Raw genomic sequence first — 22,343 nt, forward strand, 5'->3', positions numbered from 1 at the left:
CTCATGAACACAGGCCACAAGGATTACATGAATAAGGGTAGGTCATGGACTACCCCAGCCCAATGGATGCCACAGCCTGGCACTTACACATTGGGACCTCCTGTTGCTTACTAAATTTCCCATCCTGTCCCCGAGCCAGAAGATGCAGTTGGTCCAAAGAGGGGTGCCAGGGATACATGAGCTCCCTCAGTGGGCCTAGAGTTATAGATTAGCTCTCTAAGAACTTCCCAGGAGTCTGTGCCACATATCTGGGCCCACCAGAAACCTATGATGACATTTCTCCTGTCTTCACAACAGGGATTCACATATCTTGGTGTCTATTGCTGCACAGAGGACCAGAGCACACAATGAGAATTTGCAGGGAGGAGTCCCAGTTTCAGGATGGCTTTATAAACTCCACTGGGAATTCCAATGTTCCACCAAGATGAGCACAGTGCCCAAGAAGTGTGCTGCTCAAAGTGGGCTTCCCTGGCCTCAGCATTGCCATCTGCTGGAAACTGTGTAAAATTCTCAGACCATGCCACAGAGCCCGGACACTCAGGAGTACATAGACCCACACAGACACACAGACACACAGACACACAGACACACACACACACACTCACACGCACATACATACATACATACATACACACACACACACACACACACACACACACACACACACACACACCACATACAATCAAGATCCCCAATAAATATAGGGAGGTGTCACTATTTCAGAGTATAAGGCAGAAGACCAGAGAGAAGCAGTGAGGAGCTCCAGGCCTTCCTGCTACAAACTGACATGGATGAATGGGACGAGGCCCCTCGCCCCAGCTGCTGCTAGGAGCTTTCAGACACAAACATCCACTGGTCAAGTACAAAGACTCACAACAAACTAACAGGACCTAGCATCTCCCACAAGCCAACATTTGTCAAGGCATCTTGAAATGCATGTTGAGAGCTCATGCACTACTGTCCCTATCCCCAGACAGTGATTCAGGCCACAGGCTGTGCTTTTCATTTGTAGGAAACAGAACAGCCTGTGTCCCCATCTCACTCCTACCCAGGGTCCAAGTACTGCATCTTGAATGCACTCAGGAAGTTTAGTTTAGGCACCAGGACACCCTGGATGTATAGTCTCCTGTTCCTCAGGAAACCTGGGCTTGATACTGTGGTATCAAGATGGTCAGCAGAGAACTGGGCATAATGACTACCTGTTGTTCAAATTCTTGTTGGTGTACTTGGCTAGGATTCCACGCAGCTCATTTCTCTTTCTTGTCATATTATGTAGCCGGCTTGTGAGTTTCTCTATTTTTTTCATCTGCTCCTCCTGCTCAGTGGAGGTGGAGAGTTGGGATGGTACTTCCTCTGTAGTCCCTGCAGGTAGATTAAAAAAAAGTGAACTTGAATACTTGAATGGCTTAAGGTTAATAGAGTCCATGATGAGTCCCAAGAAGCCCGAGGAAGAGGAAATGCTAGGGACCCAGTGAAACTCTCAAAGAGCAGGGCAGCTATCCTCAAACTGGTACCCATGATCTATGTCTCTGTCCTCAACCAGAGCTTCCCAGAAGCTCCAAGTTTCTGAGTCCTATCCCTGGAAGGCTCAAGCCTAAAAACATCCAGAAAACTCCCCAGCCCATTCCCAGAACTCACTGAGTCTACCCCAGGACAAATTATTCCCCCATGTTTTCCAGGGAGATCTAGGACCAGCTTCCTTCTGCCTCACTCTGGTCTCCCCATACTGTCCATTCCCTCTCCTAAATAGACCTCTGAGTCTGGATAACATGTCTAGAGGCCAAACTTGTGGTCAGTGAACCAATGTCCTAAAAAATGTTGGTGCTGCTTCAACACTAGTGACATCACTGGGGATTCCAAGAGCTGTCCAGGATACAACAGAATGCCCAGCAAAGGGTCTGCTGATGTCATGGGGCACAGTCTTTGCCTCCTTGCTAATTAGTTCTCCATGAACTGACCAGAAGCTGAGGTTTCCTTTCCAGGAGTCTCTCTTGTGACACAGGGGAAGTCATTCAGCACCTCCTCCTTCCAAAGCTAGAGATTTCTTCGGCCTCATTGGAATCTTTTCACTACTTTACCCAAGGGTAGTTGAACACTCAGTTTATAAGCACTGCCTAGGAATGACTCTTCCCCTCCTTAACATCCATACCTAATAGTATGAGAAATAAAGCATGTCAAGGAATTAGATCAGGATGTTTTGAAAGAGGATGGTTGTGTTCTTTGAAGTGAGCAGCACCTGAGGAATGCTAAGGTTAAGGGAAGATGGCCACTGAGAATTTGTAAGTGATCTGAGACTGTTATGAGACCCTAACTGTTCTAGAATTTCCTCTCTACATGTCTGGTGTATTAGCCAGGGTTCTATAGAGAACAGAAGTTACAAAATGAATCTCTCTATGGAAAGGGTATTTGTTAGAATGGCTTATAAGCTGTGCTCTAGCTATTTCAACAATATCTGGCTAGGAATGGAAAATCCAGGAATCCAGTAGATGCTCACTCCACTAGACTGGATGTCTCGGCTGGTCCAGTATATGCTGGAATCTTACAGAAGTAGGCTTTAATGTCAGTGAAGGAATGGATGTGCTAACAAGGAGAGAGCAAGCAGAGAAAGAGTAAGAGCTTCCTTCTTCCATGTACTTCTATATGCTTCCAACGGAAGGAGTTGTCCAGATTACATCTGGATTAAAGATCTGAATTATAGGTGTGACTTCCTACCTCAAAGGTTCAGACTAGAAGTAGATTTTCCTACTTAAAAATAAGCAGAAATCTCCCACAGATGTGCCCTCCATTTTTGGTTATTAGTTAATCCCAGACATAGTCACATTGACAGCCAAGAATAGTCATCACAGTCTTATTCCCCTGTTCACTAATATTCATGAGAAAATGGCTTCCTTAGAGAGTGATAACAAGGAGTGAAGATAAATATAAATCATACCTAAATCACCTGTAGATCTCATGGTCATGATGACTTTTTGTGGCCTCTTTTTGATCATGGGTGGCTAAAATAGGATGAAATACCATTCTTTGCTTTATTGGGTAGGAGGGGATTAGATAGATACCCAGACACAAAACAATGTGGTCTCTCTCTATAACTGAAGATTTGAAATTCAAATAATTATGTTATGTCTGGTAATAACTGTGGTGGAAAGGTTCTAAGAGATAGAAAATGGTTTCTCTTCAAAGAAAAGAGAAGAAAGCAAACACACTGTACTTGTCAGAAAGAGCCATGTGAATTTGGACTTGAACTCCTCCAGACCACATCTTGCTCACTCCATGCATTCTGAGAAAGAAAAACCTCCTATTTAAATTGGAAGACCCAGGAAAAATTGATGTGGGGTCTTCATTGTAAACAGCAGTCATAAACCTCCTGTTGCTTTAAAAGCAAAGTGGAATATTAAGATTTGAAGTTTCTCTGATGGTCAAAGAGGCAGGATTTGGAGAAAGCAGCAATAGGAAACAAATCATACTCCAGAGTTAAATCATTGTACAGAACTCAGGACTAACACTAGGATCATGAGTGTGGGCACTGCAGTGTATGCCACCAAGAATACTGGCATTAGACAATGTGCCTGGTGTTGCTTTAGAAGCTTTCAACATTCATGGCTCTGAAAATGGGATGCAGCCTTTCCCAAATCATCAAGCAGAATGAACTCCTCTATTTCTCTAGAACATAAGCTCTGGCATGCATTTGATGATTCAGGCTTGTATATGGGACCTGGTCTCTGTAGTAAGGGGTAGGATTTCTGATAGGAACCTCTCCACAAAACACTGGAAGGATGGTCAAAGGTGCTGTCAGCCAACAGCTCCTCCCCATGCTACCCTGCAGCCTTTAGAAGAGGCTTCAATATTCAAATTTACCAACTATTCCTTTGTGCCTTGGACTTATAATCACTCATCATTTTACTGATTATTTCACTTCTGACATAAACCATATTGAATCATTCTTCCTACAATGGAAATTTCACTTTGAACGTAGAATCCTATTCATGCAGGGCCAGTTTTCTTCACAGTAAGCTGAGGTTTATGTTTTCCCATTCTGGCTTGCTGTGATGTCTAATCTTGGCTGTCTATTTGACACACAGTTGAAGATTTGACTCCATCAAACTGGCTTGCAGCCATGATTCTTTGGCATTTTCTTGTTTCTAACTGATGGAGGATGGCTCAGCCCTCTGTGGGCAGTGCCATTCCTAGGCAGGTGATCCTGGGCCTCAGAGGAAAGCTAGCTGAGCAGAGCAGTACACAGCATTTTGTGTGATTTCAAGCACCTGCTTTGGGATCTTGCCTTGGCTTCTATTGATGATGGACTGCAACCTTTGAGGTGAATTAGCCGTTCACTTTCCCAGACTGGCTTTTTGGACTTTTATCACAACAGAATGCTAACTAGAACACTTGCCATATTCTCGGGGCATGCTCTCATAGTCCATCCTTCTTCCAGCCTGTAGCCTCTTTTTTCACCAAACACAAAGTTTCTGGACACTGAAATTTATTGCAATATCAACTCTACCAATCACACCCACTGCTTACATTTCTCTGTTAAAGTATTTTTTTATTTTTTCCATCTCATATATCATGTTTCTCTCTAATATATCATGCTTCCCTATTCTACCCTTTTAAAATTATCTCTGAATGCTCCTGCCTGTTCCACTTTAAAAATTATCCTTTGCCCAATAATAGAACATTTATGGACACATTATTAAGTTCCTTAGAAAGGGTGGTATATTGTATTTGATAGCATGCTTTTAAAGTGTGCTTATATAAAATGTCTTGTCATATATTTTTAAGCATTGTGTGAGTGGAACTATTTCCCTGATTTCTTTGTCAGTATGTTTGTGATTGGTATACAGGAAGGCCACTGACTTTTGTGTGTTAATTTTGCAACCCTTCACTTTTATGAATCTATTTATCAGACTTAAGGGACTTCTAATACATTTTAAGATTTAATTGTTTAGAATCATATCATATGCAAATAAGAACATTTTGACTTCTCCCTTTTCCATTTGTTCCCTTTATCTCCTTCAGTTGTCTTATTGCTCTTGCTAAGAGTTCAAGTAATATATTGAATAGGAGGGGAAGGAGTGAATATTTTTTTCCTTCTTTTTTTTTTTGAATTGCTTTGTGTTTTTCTGTATTTAGCATGATGCTGCTGTGGGCTTGTTGTATAATGACTTTGTTATGTTGAAACATATCCTCTATATCCCTAGATACTCCAGGACATTTATCATTGATATATAATCATTTCAAATACTCAGAGGGTCATATTGTTTTTGTCTTTCATTCATTTTATATGGTGTAATAAATACGTTGATTTGTGTATGTTGAATTATCCTTGCATGTTTGAGGTGAAGACAACTTGAACACGGTGGATGTTTTTTAATGTGATCTGAGCTTGATTTGCAAATATTTTATTGAAACCTTGTATTTATATGTTCATCAGGATAATAGGGCTATAATTCTATCTATCTATCCATCTATCTACTCTCTATCTACTATCTATCTATCTATCCATCCATCCATCCATCCATCCATCCATCTACCTACCGGCCTGTCTTCATCTCTCAACACCAGGGTATCTCTGACTTAAAAAAGAATTTGAAAGATCTCCTGATTTACTGCTCTTTACCTGCTGAGCCAGTTTATAAGCCCCTGACTTGCATTTGTATCTTATTTTAATTTTTGTTTTCCCCCTTTTTAATATTTATTTCATTTTGTATGTATACGGGTATTGTTCCTGCAGGTATGTTTGAGCACTACATTACGTGTGCTCCCATTATCCCCTCTGTGTGTCATTGCATTTGCCGCAACCATGGCTGATTTGACTACTCTCCACTAGACCAAGCAGCAAATGCTGCATTCATGTGGAATTTTTAGTGCTTCACACTGGCCTCAGGACTCTGTCGTGCTCCTTAAAAATGAATGGATCTGCCTTAAAAACAAACAAAGTGAAAACTCATAAGAAAGGTCTATGGTTTAATAATTAAGCTGCGAAGCAGAGGGCCCAGAACAGCAGCTTGGATCTCAGCCTGCCACCTAGCTGCTGTGAACCCACTTTCTAGCTTGTGAAACCTCAGTAAGACCCTCACTCTATTCCCTACAGACAAAGAGAAGCTTAAACCAGGATATCTTAGTGTAGATAAAACTCAGGCCAGTTTCAGGTTCCCAGATGGTGATATCAACTACAAAGTCAGGATGTTCGGCCACCTGGACTAATTGGCCATAAAATATCCCAATTCCAGAGACAGCTCATAAAACTCCTGACATACTTGCTAAAAGGATGAGAGATCAAAGACTGGGAAAAAAGGAACTGATACTAACCGGGGAGAGGGAGGTGGGTTGAGGGGCAGTGAATTTTGTGGTCTTTGTCTTTAAGAGCTAGCCTTACAAAAAAAGGGAGCTCCTCTCAGCTTCACAGCTAGGAGTGAGTGTTTGCGACAAGTTCCCTGCTGTGCTGCTTTAATGGAAATAAACTTTGCTTTTGCATTCTGGGCATCCTTCGTCTTCAGTGATCTCTTTGGGGAAGCAATCTGGGCATAACATTTGTTTCCCTAACCGGGAAACCCAGAGACCCCACCAAGACCCTCAAGGGTCCAGAGGTCCATTGACATCTACCAGTAAGTGCGCTCTCTGTCTTGTCTGTGTCTCTGTCTTGTTACTTTTGTTTTGTACTGGTCGACCGATTTGTACTTTTCAGCCTCTCACTGGGACAGATGTGTCTAGATAGTGAACCTGGAGGGAAAGAGAGACGTCTCGTTCCCCAATTTGGGCAAGGGATCCCCTGGTCCCGAGCCATTTGGGGCCACCTCAGAGGTGATAGTTTGGTTTCAGCAGCCTCCCCTGGAAAGTGACCAGTAGCCTCTCCTGTTCATTAGATGACCCATTAGGAGTGTTTTTGGGTGTCTTCCCCCACCACAGGAGGAAGTGCCATCTTGCACTTGGAACTGGGAAATTGTTAGAGTCATTTTGTGTTTTATTGTGGTCATTGTTACTTTACTCTCTCTCTCTTTCAGCTACTAACTTCGACTTCCTTCTTCCTCTATGGGGAGGAACCAGTGTGCAATATATATTGTAAGGAAGGACATTGGGCTAAAGAGTACTCCAAGAACAGGAATAAAAGAGGCAGGTCAGCAGGGCCAGGGAAGCATACTCCTATCCTCACCACCCTGGAAGAAGACAGTGACTAGGGGAGATGGGGCTCGGCTCCCCTCCCCGAGCCTAGGGTAACCCTGAGGGTGGAGGGGAAATCTATCCAATTCATGGTGGATACAGGGGCAGAAAGTTCAGTACTTCTGACACCTAAGGGCCCCCTATCAGGGAAACAGACCTGGGTGCAGGGTGCAACAGGCACCAAACCTTATAAATGGACTACCCAAAGAATGGTGGACTTGGGAGTGGGACAGGTAACCCACTTGTTCCTGGTTATTCCTGAATGTCCATACCCCTTGCTGGGGCATAATTTGCTCACCAATATGAAAGCACAGATCCATTTCACAGATGCGGGGACCCGCATTGAACAACCAGATGGAAAAGCCATTGGAGTGTTTTTAACAATGCCCTTGGAGAAGGAATATCGCCTTCATAGGCAAAAGTCTGCCCCTAGCCCAAGTATGGACATCCTGCTCTGAGAGTTTCCAACCATCTGGGCCGAGACGCAGGGAATGGGGCTGGCCAAACATTGTACTCCAATATATGTGGAACTCAAAGCTAATGCAGACCCTTAAAAGTCTGCCAGTATCCCATGACCTTAGAGTCCAAGAAGGGGATCACCCCCCACATAAGGCGACTTCTGCAAGAGGGGTTCTTACTGCCTGTCCAGTCTGTATGGAACATACCCCTCCTACTGGCTAAGAAACCACAAACAAATGACTACCTCCCAGTCTAAGATCTCTGGGAAGTCAACAAAAGGGTAATAGACATTGACACCATAGTACCTAACCCATATCCCCTCTAAGTATGCTCTTACCAGACAAGGAATGGTATATTGTTCTGGATTTAAAGGATGCTTTCTTTAGTCTTCCACTCACCCTGAAGAAGCCAGGGCTACTTTTCCTTCAAGTGGCATGATCCAGATATTGGAATAAGCAGGCAACTGACATGGAAGAGGCTGCCACAAGAATTCAAGAATTCGCCCACCATATTTGATGAGGCCCTCCATGAAGACCTAAGTGAGTAACACTCCCAGCACCCCCATATCTCTATCCTACAATATGTAGATGATATACTAATAGCCACTAAGTCAGAAGAGGAATGCCTCAGGGGAACAAAGGACCTTCTAAGAACACTAGGGACACTAGGCTATTGAGCTTCTGTGAAAAAGGCCCAGATTTGCAAGAAACAGGTAACCTACCTTGGGTATGTACTAAAACAAGGAAAAAGATGGCTGTCAGAGACCATAAAAGAAACGGTGTTAAAGATACCCGTACCTAAAACAGTCAGACAAGTCAGAGAGTTCCTGGGCTCTGTGGGGTTCTGGATTCCGGGGTACACTGAAATTGCTCGCCCCTTTTATGAGGCCACAAAGGAACAGATTCTAACTTGGAATAAGGAGGGGCAAACTGCCTTTGACACCATCAAGCGAAAATTGCTGGAAGCTCCAGCACTAGGCCTCCCAGACATCAACAAACCCTTCCTCCTCTCTATAGATGAAAGAAAAGGGGTGGAAAAAGGGGTGCTGACTCAGAATGTCAGGCCATGCAGGAGACCTGTTGCCTATCTATCAAAGAAACTGGACTCTGTAGCTGCGGGGTGGCCCCATGCTTGTGCATCATCATAGCCATTCCTTTGCTGGTCAAAGATGCTGATAAACTAACCCTGGGGCAGAATCTTGTGGTTGTTACCCCCCATGCCTTAGAGTCGGTTCTAAAGCAACCCCTGATAGATGGCTGAGCAATGCCAGAGTGACTCATTACCAAGCCCTGCTTTTAAATCCAAGCAGAATAACATTCCAGGTACCAACCACTCTAAACCCAGCCACCATGCTGCCAGACCCAGACCTAGAGACCCCTCTCCATGACTGTGCTGAGATTCTAGCCCAGGTACACTGTGTTCAACCTGATCTCCACGACACACCACTGACAGACACAGAAGAGACTTGGTTTACAGATGGGAGCAGCATTGTACGAAATGGACACAGGTATGCTGAGGCTGCAATGACCACCACCTGTGAGAATGTTTGGGCAGAAGCTCTACCAGCTGGCACCTCAGCCCAGAAAGCCGAGCTGATAGCACTCACTTTGCCTGGGCAAAGACAAAATGATTAACATTTATATGGATAGTAGGTATGCATTTGCTACGTTACATATCCATGGGGCAATATACATGGAGAGGGGGCTGCTCACTGCCGAAGGAAAGGCTATTAAAAATAAACAAGAGATATTGGACTTGCTAAAAGCACTATGTCTCCCAAAGAAACTTGCAGTAACACACTGTCCAGGCCACCAGAGGGGGACAGATGCCGTGTCAAAGGGGAACAACCTGGCAGACCAGACAGCAAAGAAAGCAGCCTTATTAGAGATCACAGCATCTCTACCTGTTATGGTAGATCCAGGCCCCTACGGCTTACCCCACACACCACACTATAATTCAGATGAGGAACCCTAGGCTTCTCAGGTAGAGAGAGCATATAAAAAGGATGGATGGTGGTAGCTACTCACAGGAAAAGTGCTTCTCCCGAGCCTACTCAGGAAAATGTATGCTCCAGAGTATCCATCAGACTTCTCACTTAGGGACCCAGAAGCTGAGAGAATTGATCTCTGGGTCTCCCTTAAAAATTCGTCAAGCCAATCAACTTATTGACAAAATTATAACAGAATGTAAGGCTTGCCAATTGATAAACTCCTACAAGATAAAAGGAAAAAAAGGAGCTCGGAAGAGAGGGACTCACCCAGGTATGTACTGGGAGGTGGACTTCACAGAAATTAAGCCAGGTAAATATGGATATAGATACCTGCTGGATTTTGTAGACACCTTTTAAGGATGGACTGAAGCATACCCAACCAGACATGAGACGGCTCACGTGGTGGTCAAAAAGATACTGGATGAAATCCTCCCCAGGTTTGGTTTCCCCCACCTGATTGGGTCAGACAACGGCCCGGCCTTCATCTCACAAGTAAGCCAGGGATAGCTACTGCATTAGGGGCCGAGTGGAAATTACACTGAGCATATCAGCCCCAAAGTTCTGGACAAGTCGAGAGGATGAACTGCACCCTAAAAGAGACCCTTTCTAAATTAGCCTTAGAGACTGGCAGTGACTGGGTGGCTCTCCTCCCCTGTGCCTTGTTCGGGGTAAGGAATTCCACTTACTAGCTAGGATTAACCCCTTTTGAGATCATGTACAGCCAGCCACCCCCTCTTATACCTAGTCTACAAACAGAACTGGTGGTGCAGATGGAGGATGCAGACCTCATTAAGAGTCTGAATTTCTGTCCCAAGTACAAGCGGACATATGGCCCCAATTGCGGGCCATCGATTCATCCTCCTCTTCTCCTAAGCCCCATAGCTACCAGCCCGGGGACTGGGTCCTGATCCACAGACACCAGTCCAGGACCTTGGAACCAAGATGGAAGGGGCCCCACGTTGTCATCCTGACCATCCCCACTGCTCTCAAGGTGGACAGCATTGCAGCCTGGATCCACCACTCCCACACTCAACCATCAGGCTCGCTTGCCCCTCCAACAGGACACTGGGACGAGACCTGGGAGGCATCAAGACACCCCTCCAACCTGCTGAAGCTAAAGCACCACCAAAAGTGAAGCCCAACCTGCTCCTGCTGGTCCTGCTCATGAGAGCCCCCTAGAGGGCGGGCCACTCCAGCAACACTCACATGCCATGGAACCAGATTTGGCTGGTAGTTTGACACAGAAACCAGTGTCATTGCCAACTCCAGCTCCTCAGCCAGAGAACCCAAGGACACCTGGTTTCCGGTCTTGTATGTTGACCTCTGTGATCTGGTAGGAGAGGCATGGGACCCATCGGACCAGGAACCTTTCCCTGGGTACAGGTGTACTATTCCTAGCCAGAGAAAGAGGACTAGGGACCAACATTTTATGTATGCCCTGGACACTCACAGAGCCGGGACCAAGTTAAAAAAAGGTGTGAAAGCTCAGTAAGACCCCACACTCTATTCCCTACAGACAAAGTGGTCATCAATTTAAATCAAATAAGCTGAATATTATCTTCTGGCAGTAATTTCTGTAGGCTCCATAATGGGAAGTTATTTTTTTATTTTATTAAATTGTCTATTCGTTTTACATACCAACCACAGATTACTCCTATCCTCCATTCTCCCGTCCCCTAGCATTACCCACAACAACTCACCTCCCATTCCCAACTCCTCCAAGGCAAAGTCTCCCATGGGGAGTCAGCAGAGCCTGGTACACTCTGTTGAGGCAGGTCTAAGCCCCTCCTCCCTGCACCAAGGCTACAAAAAGTGTCCCACCATAGGCACTGGGCTCCAAAAAGCCCACTCCTGCACCAGGGATGGATTCTGATTGTACTGCCTGGGGGCCCACAAGACAGTTAAACGACTGTCTCACATATCCAGAGGGCCTAGTCCTGTAGCATGGGGGCTCCACAGCTATTGGTCCACAGTTCATGTGTTTCCTCTAGTTTGGCTGTCCGTCTCTATACATTTCCCCACCATGATCTCAATATCCCTTGCTCATAGAATCTCTCTTCTCACATCGATTGGACTCCTGGAGCTCGGGCTGGCCCCCAGCTGTGCATCTTTGCTTTGCTTCCATCAGTCACTGGGTGAAGGCTCATGGGGCTCCTCAGCTATTGGTCCACAGTTCATGCGTTTCCACTAGTTTGGCTGATTATCTCTGTACTTTTCCCCATCATGACCTCGATGTCCCTTGCTCATAAAAACTGACCTTCCCATTATCATTAAGTCTATCACTCCTTGGTAATAAGGAGATGCAGGTACTTGTGGAGAATCATACCTCACATACATTTCTATAATAATTACCTTTTGGACATATACTTTAGTAGGAGATGAACACTCACTTTCCCATATGGAAGTACTGAGGCATTTCCAAACATTCAGAGAATTCAAGGGTGCTGAAGGATTTCCCTTGAGTCCCAGGAGAGATTCCTGGAATGGGAAACCTGACTTCTGGAGAGTTATGAGGAGATCTGGTTAGCAGGGAGGCATTGTCAGTTCCCCATGACATGAGGAGTCTCTTTCCTGGACATTCTATTGTATCCTGAAAACTTTAGAATGTTTTCTGATGTCATCTGTGTTGTAGCGCCACCAACTGCCTTTGCGGAGCTGGTTCAGTGCTCTTCCAGTTCAGCCTTGAACATGTTGGGAAGACTCAGGAGTCTATTGGGTAGAAAGAATAGAGAGGGAAGAAAGACCGGAGAGAGGCAGACACAAACTGACCTTCAACCTCAGTGTAAAACATCAAGAAAAAAATGATCCAGAAGATGGTATAGTAAGTTCTGGGCAGGAAATTGGCATCTTCCTGAAGGACATGGGTGTGGTGAATCTTCAAGTAACAAGACATAGGAGGTAGGAGTCTCTGGGAACCAACTGGACTTCCCTGCTTGTCATGGCTCCTGAAATTCAAGGATTCTAGAAGAGTAATTTGTCTGTCCCAGAAGTCAAGAGTGAGTAAGGCCAAAGCTGTTGTGCTGGGAGCTCTTGCCTTTCAATCCTACAGGGGGTAGGGGTTGAGAGGGGACAAAAAGGCCAGAATTAGGATAGGAGGTTCAAGTGAACTGAGCACAGAAAAAGACACATCATCAATGTACTTCATTCTACTGGCTTCATTTATTTATGGCCCACCAGCTCTATGCATCCTCCGTTGTCACTGAGGAGTCTTAGTGAGGATGGTGACCATATTCTGCCCCTGTGTGGCTTCTTCATTTTTGTCAGGTGCTTAGGGTGACCTGTCAGGTTATTTATGCATCTTTAATGATCTGAGTACTTATGGACTGTGTCAATTTTATCTTGGCTTTGATAGCAACAGACTAGTAAACCCTGCAGCCAAGTTGAATGCAGAGTCTGGGGATATTAATAAACCTGAGAAGGCTCTCTCCTTAGTTACCTGAGCATGTGTTAAAGGAACAGAGGAAATCAGCTGGCTCAGACACCTATCTCCCTTCAGAGAGATGGGAGACCTGAGACCCCTGGCAGGGGCATCTCAATCCAGGGCACAATTCTTTGGGGTGTCACTGAATTGCTTGCTTATATCCTCTCTCAAACACCTTCTTAGGTCTCAGGGTGACCTGTTCATTCTCTATGTCTTGTCACAATGCAAGTTCACTTGTGTTCATTCATGCACCAACAGGGGCCTCCGAGGAGCCACCACCCACTCCAAACAGCCTCACAAAGAGACAAGTGAAGCAGAAGGTGAAGAGCCTGACCAGTCAGCTCCAGGTGATGACCGCCCAATGGAATGATCTGAGAGATCGCCTCATCTTAGTAACTGAAGGAACATTGGACAACAGGTATTTACTGTTACAAAATCCATGGTGACTGTCTTGGTTTCACAATTTCACCCTTAGTTCATTTGTCTAAAATATTGGCTTCTGGGAGGCTGGGTTCACCTTCAGGGTGTCCCATTGTCCAACACAATTTCTCTAAATGCTTCCCTGAAGCAAAACCTGACACATAGTCAGGAGTGAGATGGGGACATAGACTGTTCTGCTTCCTCCAAATGAAAACCAGAGCCTGTGGCCTGAATCACATAATCCAGGAATTGAGGCAGTAGTGTGTGAGTTCCCAGCATGAAATTGGAGAGATCCTGTCAAGTGGTAGCTAGTGTGAGAATGCTGTAATTTGTATTACTTGCCTGGCAAGATATTGTGTGCTGGATGATCCCAGTAGCAGCTGCAGAGGCCTGGTCCCACATCTTAATATGTGGCAGCAAGGCCTGGTACTGATGTCTGCTGCTCTTGGTCCTCTCTTAGATGATACAACTGCATGCATGAATTTGGCATCTCACTAAGAACATTCTATCCCACCTCCCTCTCTCAGTCTCTGTTTCTCTTTCACTTCTATCTCTCTCTCTGTATCTCTCGGACTCTCTCTCTCTCTCTCTCTCTCTCTCTCTCTCTCTCTGTATCTCTCGGACTCTCTCTCTTTCTCTCTCTATGTCTCTCTCTCATCCCTCTTTCTTGTGCATGTGTTTGTGTGTTTCTGCATATGTGTCCCTCTTCACCCTGCAATCAGGGGTCTGTGGTTGACCATGAAGAGTTGCTTATCTCAGTATCTAGATGTGCTCTCTATTGTGGACTAAGAGCCCCATTTTAGGGAGTATAGCCCATTGCCAGTCTGTTCATCTTGCTGCCAATGAGGAATGCCATGGGGGAATTTATGAAGCTCTCATGATATTGCATCCCTTCCTCAGAAATGCTCATGATGTGATTTTTAGCTTCCATGTCAATATAGGCACTCTGGAATGAGAATCTCTTATTTGAAAACAGAAGAAACATCACAATTTTTGGTGGGTCAAGACCTGATACTCTTCTTGAACTGGTAGTGAAAGGGAGGAAACAGGCCAATCACTCATCACACAGCTACATGTGATTATAATGGGAGGATTGCTGTACACAGACTTGAGTTCAAGAGTAAAAAATTCTCTAACCACCTCCACACAGACTGACTAAGCAGAGTATGCTCCCTTAGGCCATTTTAGTTCCCAGGGATGGAAAGCTGAGTTTGGGGAGTTTTCCTAAAGGCTAGTGTGCTTATTCTAAAGATAACTGCTCCTCTATCACTTTGTTGTTTTTGTCTCACCCCTTTCTCTCTCTCTGTCTCTCTCTGTGGTGTGTGTGTGTGTGTTTGTGTGTTTGTGTTTGTGTGTGTGTGTGTGTGTGTGTGTGTGTAATAGAGGCATGTTTGAGGGCAGTGCATATTTCATGTGGATGACAGCTAGAGGAGACTACTAGGTTTCTCTGTCAGTCTCTGTCTTATGAACTTGAAACAGGCTTTCTCATGTTCCCATGAAATTGAAATTTGGTGAGTCTGAATTAATAGCAAGCTCTTGGGATCCTCTGTGTGTTCTTGTACTTGTGTGAAAATGTATTGACTATATTATACTCAAGCCTCCACTAAGGACACAATCTTCTAATGAACAGGAGCAGCAAAGAATGGAAGAGAGACTCCAGAGCTTGCTGAAGCAGAGGGAGCTGGTCACACAGCAAAAACACCTGGCAATAAAGGTGCAGCATCATTTGACTGTCTCCCAGATGAGGTAGGAACCCAGGTTGAATTTGGGGTATGGAGAAAATTGGGTCCCCTGTACCTGGGCTCTCTGTCCTTTGTGGGCTTTTGCTTATCAGCAAGACTCCCTGCTCCAAGCATGGGTAGACCAACACAGAACTCAGAGTATTATGCTGGTCCCGTCAACAAGAACTTGTGTCCAGCAAACAATATGTTTGATACTCCCTGGGTCTGTACACTTGTGTCCCATTCCTCCCTTCTGATCTCTCTGGAATGTTCTCAGCGGGCTTTCCTTGAACTCACAGAGCGCTGCCTGCTTATGCCTCCCAAGTGATGGGATTTAAAGGTGTGTCTCACCATATCTGAAATTACATATTTATTCAGGAATATCACCTGTACGGCTGAGATTCACATCCTTGTCACTATTTGATGTAACAATGGCCCTCTTCATTGTCTGAGCATTTCCTATGTTAAGTGTACTGGGGATATAATAAGTTTAGTCATTGGCGGATGAAGTCAGGCAGATGTCTCTGCTGAAAATTGTTCAGAACCTTCACAGAATGTTGTGGAACAGACTTCTCAGGAGTACCAGGATGTAGATTCCAGGCTGTAGGCCTAAGGATAACACAGCTGTTTTTGTTTATTCCCAGAGTTCATACAGTGGCAATGTTCTCAGACACATGAATCAAGAAATGTTGCTCTAGCATGACCGGCTCCAATTTGCAGGAGAGCTGATTTTTCACATGACCTTATTCAGCTGTCTAGTTTGCAAAGTTGTATTAAGTCTATATATAAAATTGAGTTAGTCAATGAAAAACTCATCATGAACAGTCTGTGTATCTCCACGATGTTGTTATGTATGACTTTAATATGCTATTCCTTTTGTTTAAATGATGTCCCTAGACTGTAGGAAAGAAGTCCTGTTCTTTCTCATAGAGCACAGAACATACAGTACTCATATAAACACCTGATACTTATGGGCAGAAAAGAATTCAAGGCCCAGCTATTCTGTGACACTTATCTCTTAGGGATACAGACAATGACTGCTGCCAAAGTTCAATGTTGACTGTCCAGCACAACTGAGTTTTTGTGATGTCAGAGATTGGCAGGTCACATGGCAGACCCCACCAGGACTCTGCCCTAACTGCCTTCCTCATCCAGGTCAGAAAAACTCCTACATGAGCTGGAACAGTCCACAGCTCAGGATGAGAGCCTCCTGCCAACAGAGCTGCTGCAGCAGGAGCACTAAGTGTCATAAGCAAGTGGGCCACCATGACATCCCATCCCCAGCAACATGGCATTTGTAAGGTGGATGTTCATCCTTAATTCTGGGTTCCTGTGTGTGAATAGGCCCTCAATTTGTCTAGCCAGTGACCAACCAAAGCTGTTTTAGATCTGATTGCCTTTTCTTCTCTCACAGCATCCTTTACAAGAACTGAGGAGGTTGAAGGAAGACATAGTCAACCAGAAACCCTGACATTCTCCACTCTACAGTCAAGGCCTCCTCAGAACAAGACATGTACTTCTAACTGTAGAATCACAAATGAAGAAAATATCAACCACCCTGCAAGTGGTCCATCCATAATCTAATTCATGTGTCTCTCTAGTTATGGAGTAAGGAAACCATCAGGAAGACGTTTGACATTAAAAAAAAACAGCAAGAATTATGCAGAAAAAGCTGACATCTACCCGCAAGTGTTCCCAGTGAAGGCCACAACAACTTAGAGAGAGAATATGTTTCCATTCATAGTTGCTCTGGAAGTTTATTGCTATGAACTTTTGTTAGCTGACTGAGTCTTCAGCTCTTCATATGTGGATGGAGATATGTCCACAGAGACTGTGTTGCTGCTATCCAGACAAACAACACAAAGGAAGCATCATATTCTCACTCCAGTCGAGTGCTAGAGCTACTCAACTTCATGCACATGTGATGGTGAAGTGAATTGTTCTGAGATATGATTTAGAAAGGATGCCATCATGAGCTTTTATGTCTTTGGGTAGCAGATGCTCCCCATGTCCTTATTCGGTCTTAAATCGGCACAGAAACTCATGTTGCCTGACAGAATCACATAGTGGTCAACATAGTTTAAGATCAACTTTGGCAAGGGCTTAACCTAAAAGCCCCAAAGTTGCATGACTACACTTGTCTTGAAGAACCATAATGCCAATTATGGTTGTCTTCCAACTTGTGTCCAAATCCAACCACAGGGTATAGGATAATGCTACTAAATCTGCAAGAAGAGAATTCTTCTTAGTGTAAATAGTTTTGGTTTGCTGTTGTGTTTGTTTCCATTCAGGTTTTGATGTTCTTTGTTTTTGTTGGTGTTTGATACTTTTTTGTTCTTTTGTTCTTTCTTTGATTTTATATTTTGCTAAGGCTATACACTGGATATACTAAATGCCCTTTTAAAGCCCCTATTGAGTCGAATTTCTGTAATTTCATAAATAAAAAAGCAATTTCCAACTCTTCATTCTTAAAGTACATTTAGTAGTCAGATGTGGTATTACACTTCTGTAACCTTAGAACTCAACAGGCAGAGATGGATCTCTGCAAGTTCCAGGAGGCTTAGGCTAGTGGGTTTGCAGCCAGGTAGGGTTGCAAACAGGGATGGTGTCTTGGGTGTGAATCACACGGCCTACAACATGAATATCCACTTCATGATTGAAAAAGATCCATATTCAACATACCACTTCACATGATTAGCTATTCAAAAAAAACAGAGACTAGATACACACATGTTCATGACATGATCATTCATATCAGAATTTTTCGAAATATACCTGTGTTTATAGCAGTATAAAAAAATGAGGAAACCCATAGTTATCTGCCTTTTAGAGGCAGTGCATTAGGAGAGAGACTGTCCCCTTCAGGCAGCTCTGAGTGCCCTGAGTTGTCAGTGAGGAAGGGGTGGTGAATCTGATGACTAAGTTTTGTCCTGCATGACTTTTCCATCAATGTGAGGGCCTGAAGCATCCAGAAAGTACTTGGGCAACCCCTACACCACTTGTGTGCCTGTGGATAGTACCAGTTTTCCTCTGGCTCTGACAAAAGAGGACTGAAGACTCGGAATCCAAGTCACATCATGGGCAACAGTGAATAATCCCAATGAGGTTTTCTTGTGGGTCACCTTGTGCAGGGAGGCAGAGGAAACCAGCTGACCTCTGAGACACCCACTACCCATAGAGAATTGGTAGAACTGATAGCCACTGTAGCTGAAGTTTTCCTGTATTCTGGCCTACAGTCAGTCTGGACAAATCTCTCCCCGGGACAAATCTCTCCCACTCGCGTGCCCCAAGTAAACATAAAAAGACTTATATTAATTATAAACTGTATGGTTGGCTTGTGGGAAATACAGGGTGCTATTAGTTTGTGGTGAGACTTTGTACTTGACTAGCAGGTGATTGTGTGCTGATGGCTCTTGGTAGAGTGTCTCATAGTAGGAATGGTGGGTGTTAGGATAACTAAGGGGGAATTATAGGAGAGAGTGAAAAAAAAGGACACATCACAGAGTAACATGGTCAAAGTCATACTTTTAATATTAATAATCACCTTATACAGATTTAGAATTGTTAAAACATAGTGAATCAATTTTAGTCTAAATGACAACAGCAAGGCCAAGATTTTTAGCTCATGACTTTCTCTTATTCTAGCTACCATTTTATACTTCTTGATATCCCAGTAATTTGTGAATAGATAAGCATATTTGAAGATATTTCATTGTTAATTTTTAGTTTCTACTGTTTGCATGTCAATGCCCTGTGACTACTAAAGAATATATAGATTTGAAATCATGCACCCCAAAACTAAAATATTAATTTCAGAACCAAACCAAAAAAGTCAATCCTCACCCTTTCCATTGCAGAACATATCTAAAGACCCAGAAATGAAGATAAATGACAGAGAATATATTTCTGTGGACAAGAAACTGTGTCTGTTTCTTGATCAAACTACATCACAGTATTTATATCGATCGGAGCCAGCTCGCCAGAAGAGGTTAAAGAGGAGGGTTCGAAAACTTTTTGGAAGTCCGGAAGTTAATGTTTGTCCTCAGGGAGAGCCTCTACCTAATACCTCTGAAGAGCAAACACCCCGAAAGGTAATCCCCACTGACTTGAAAAGTAACGTATTTGTTTGGGAGGGGAAAGCTGCATCTGTGTGCCCATGTCTGCAGTATTGCAGATGGTGTCAGAAAAGAGGAGTCCAGCCTCAAACGTATCCTGTCCCTCCTTCACACCCTCACTTCCAGGGACACTCTTGCCAGTCACCATCTATGGTATAAGTGAAAATAAGTTAGACCATAGAAATAAAAACTCAGAAAGTAAACATGCTTTTAACACAAGTCAGGAGAACTCATCAAAACAGAGAGAATAAACAATTAGACTCCTGGAGTAATTACAGTCAACATGAAAGTGAGTAACATGCTTGTGTTTTTGGAGACTTGTTCATTTTATGTGGATGAATGTTTTATCTGCATTCTGTCTGTGCACCATGTGTGTGCCCACTGCCCACAGAGGTCAGAAGAGGACATCAGATCTCCTGGAACTGGACTTACAGATGGTTGTCAGCTCCCATGTGGGTGCTGTGAATCGATCCCGGGTCTTCTGCAAGAACAACAAGTGTTCTCAAGGCTGAGCCACCCATCCAGCTCCCAGAATGAATGCTGGAGATGCAAATGATTAGGGTGCAAGCCAAGATATTACAAGTGGAAATAAGTAGCCAGTCTCAGGATGCTTGCTAAGTTCCTGGGCCCAGGCATCATCAGCTTGCTAGTTTTACAACTGAAATCCAGAGATTATGTAGGTGGTAAGAACAGCAATAAGGAGGCTGGACATGCTAATCCCAGCACTCAGGAGACATGGTGGGTCTTTGGGAGTTCAAGTAAACCCTGGTCTCAATTTATTTGGGAGATGGGGGAAGACAACGTACATGTATGTCATTGCAGAAGTGTGGGGGTCAAAGGATAATTTTTGAGAGTCAATTCTCTCCTCCCATCTTGTCAGTCTCAGGGGTCAAATTCAGGTTTTCAATCTTCCTGGCAAGTGCCTTTATCCACTTAGCCATCTCACTAGCCTTCTGACACACTTTGACTAAAAATATTTTCACACTAACACACAGGGGCTTGGTGCTCATGTGCTTTAACAATGGGTTCCAACTTTGGGAGATTGTTTAACCTTTAGAACATGGACTAGCTAGCAGAAGAATGTTGCCTCTGATGGGTCTTTTTTTCTTATTTTTTTAAATTTTATTATTTAATTTTAGTTTACACATCAGCCACGAATTCCCCTGTCCTCCCTCCTCCTGCCACCCCCACCCTCCCTCCAGTCCACCCCCATTCCCATCTTCTCCAGGGCAAGGACTCTCCTGGGGATTCTGCTCAGCCTGGTAGATTCAGTTGACGCAGGTCCAGTCCGCTCCTCCCTTCACCCAGGCTGAGCAAAGTGTCCCAGCATAGGACCCAGGTTCCAAACAGCCAGCTCATGCACTAAGGACAGGTTCTGTTCCCACTGCCTGGGGGCCTCCAAAACAGTTCAAGCTAATCAACTGTCTCACTTAAACAGAGGGCCTGATCCAGTTTCATGGGAGCTCCTCAGCTATTGGTTCATAGTTCATGTGTTTCCATTCGTTTGGCTATTTGTCCCTGTGCTTTTTCCAATCATGGTCTCAACAATTCTCGCTCATACAATCCCTCCTCTCTCTCACCAATTGGACTCCCAGAGCTCTGCCTGGGGCCTGGCCATGGATTTCTGCATCTGTTTCCATCAGTCATTGGATGAGAGTTCTACCATGACAGTTAGGGTATTTGACCATCCGATCACCAGAGTAGGTCAGTTCAGGCTTTCTCTCGACCATTGCCAGTAGTCTATTGTGGAGGTATCTTTGTGGATTTCTGGGGGGTCTCTCTAGCACTTTGCTTCTTCCTATTCCCATGGGGTCTTCATTTATCATGGTATCTCTTTCCTTGTTCTCCCTCTCTGTTCTTGATCCATCTGGGATCTCCCACTCCCCTAAGATTTCTTTCCCCCAACCCTTGTCCTTCATTACCCCCGCCCTCATCCAGTTTGCTCATGTAGATCTCATCCATTTCTATGTTGTTGCGTGATCCCTGTGTCTTTCTTAGCATCCTCTTTACTAGGTAGCCTTCCTGGAGTTGTGAGTAGCAATCTAGTCATCCTTTGTTTTACATCTTGTTTCCACTATGATTGAGTACATACCATGTTTGTCTTTCTGAGTCTGGGTTACCTCACTCAGGATTATTTTTTCTAGATCCATCCATTTGCCTGCTAACCTCATGATGTCATTGTTTTTCTCTGCTGAGTAGTATTCCATTGTGTATATGTACTACATTTTAAGTATCTATTCTTCAGTTGAAGGACATCAAGGTTGTTTCCAGGTTCTGGCTATTACAAACAATGCTGCTATGAACATAGCTGAGCAAGTGCCCTTGTGGTATGATTGAGCATTCCTTGGTTATACGCCCAAGAGGGGTATAGCTAGGTCTTCAGGGAGATTGATTCCCAATTTTCTAAGAAAGCGCCATATTGATTTCCAAAGTGGTTATACAAGCTTGCATTCCCACCAACAGTGGAGGAGAGTTCCCCTAACTCCACATCCTCTCCAGCATAAGGTGTCTTCAGTGTTTTTGATTTTAGCCATTCTGATGGGTGTAAGGTGGTATCTCAGAGTCATTTTGATTTGCATTTCCCTGATGATTAGGGAAGTTGAGCAATTCCTTAAATGTCTTTCAGCCATTTGAGCTTCCTCTGTTGAGAATTCTCTGTTTAGTTCTATAGCCCATTTCTTAATTGGACTGTTGGGCATTTTGATGTCTAATTTCTTGAGTTCCTTATATATTCTGGATATCAGTCCTCTGTCAGATGTGGGCTTGGTGAAGACCTTTTTCCATTCTGTAGGCTGTCACTTTGCCATGTTGGCCGTATCATTTGCTCTACAAAAGCTTCTCAGTTTCAAGAGGTCCCATTGATTGATTGTTTCTCTCAGTGTCTGTGCTACTGGTGTTATATTTAGGAAGTGATCTCCTATGCCAATGCGTTCAAGACTACTTCCCACTTTCTCTTCTAGCAGGTTCAGAGTAGCTGATTTATGTTGAGGTCTTTGATCCACTTGGACTTAAGTTTTGTGCACGGTGACAGATATGGATCTATTTGCAGCCTTATATGT

The 22,343-nt window shown here is 44.1% G+C and overlaps 1 protein-coding gene and 2 long non-coding RNA genes across 7 annotated transcripts in view; 2 read left to right on the top strand and 1 right to left on the bottom strand.

The window, feature by feature from the left end:
• LOC131919704 (uncharacterized) overlaps window positions 1–20,164 on the top strand; it is a 70,323-nt gene extending 50,159 nt beyond the window's left edge. Inside the window, exon 3 of the long non-coding RNA XR_009381399.1 lies at window positions 19,027–20,164. This is a non-coding gene — a long non-coding RNA (uncharacterized LOC131919704). The remainder of the gene's footprint in view (window positions 1–19,026) is intronic.
• Window positions 1–22,343, bottom strand: part of LOC131919692 (disks large homolog 5-like) — a 114,871-nt gene that overhangs the window by 65,285 nt on the left and 27,243 nt on the right. The window lies entirely within an intron of this gene.
• On the top strand, window positions 11,355–17,634 carry LOC131919701 (uncharacterized). The gene is made up of 3 exons (XR_009381395.1): window positions 11,355–12,603; window positions 13,287–13,446; window positions 16,584–17,634. It is a non-coding gene; the product is annotated as an uncharacterized LOC131919701 (long non-coding RNA).

The sequence above is a fragment of the Peromyscus eremicus genome, chromosome 9 (assembly GCF_949786415.1).
Source record: "Peromyscus eremicus chromosome 9, PerEre_H2_v1, whole genome shotgun sequence".
NCBI lineage: Eukaryota > Metazoa > Chordata > Mammalia > Rodentia > Cricetidae > Peromyscus > Peromyscus eremicus.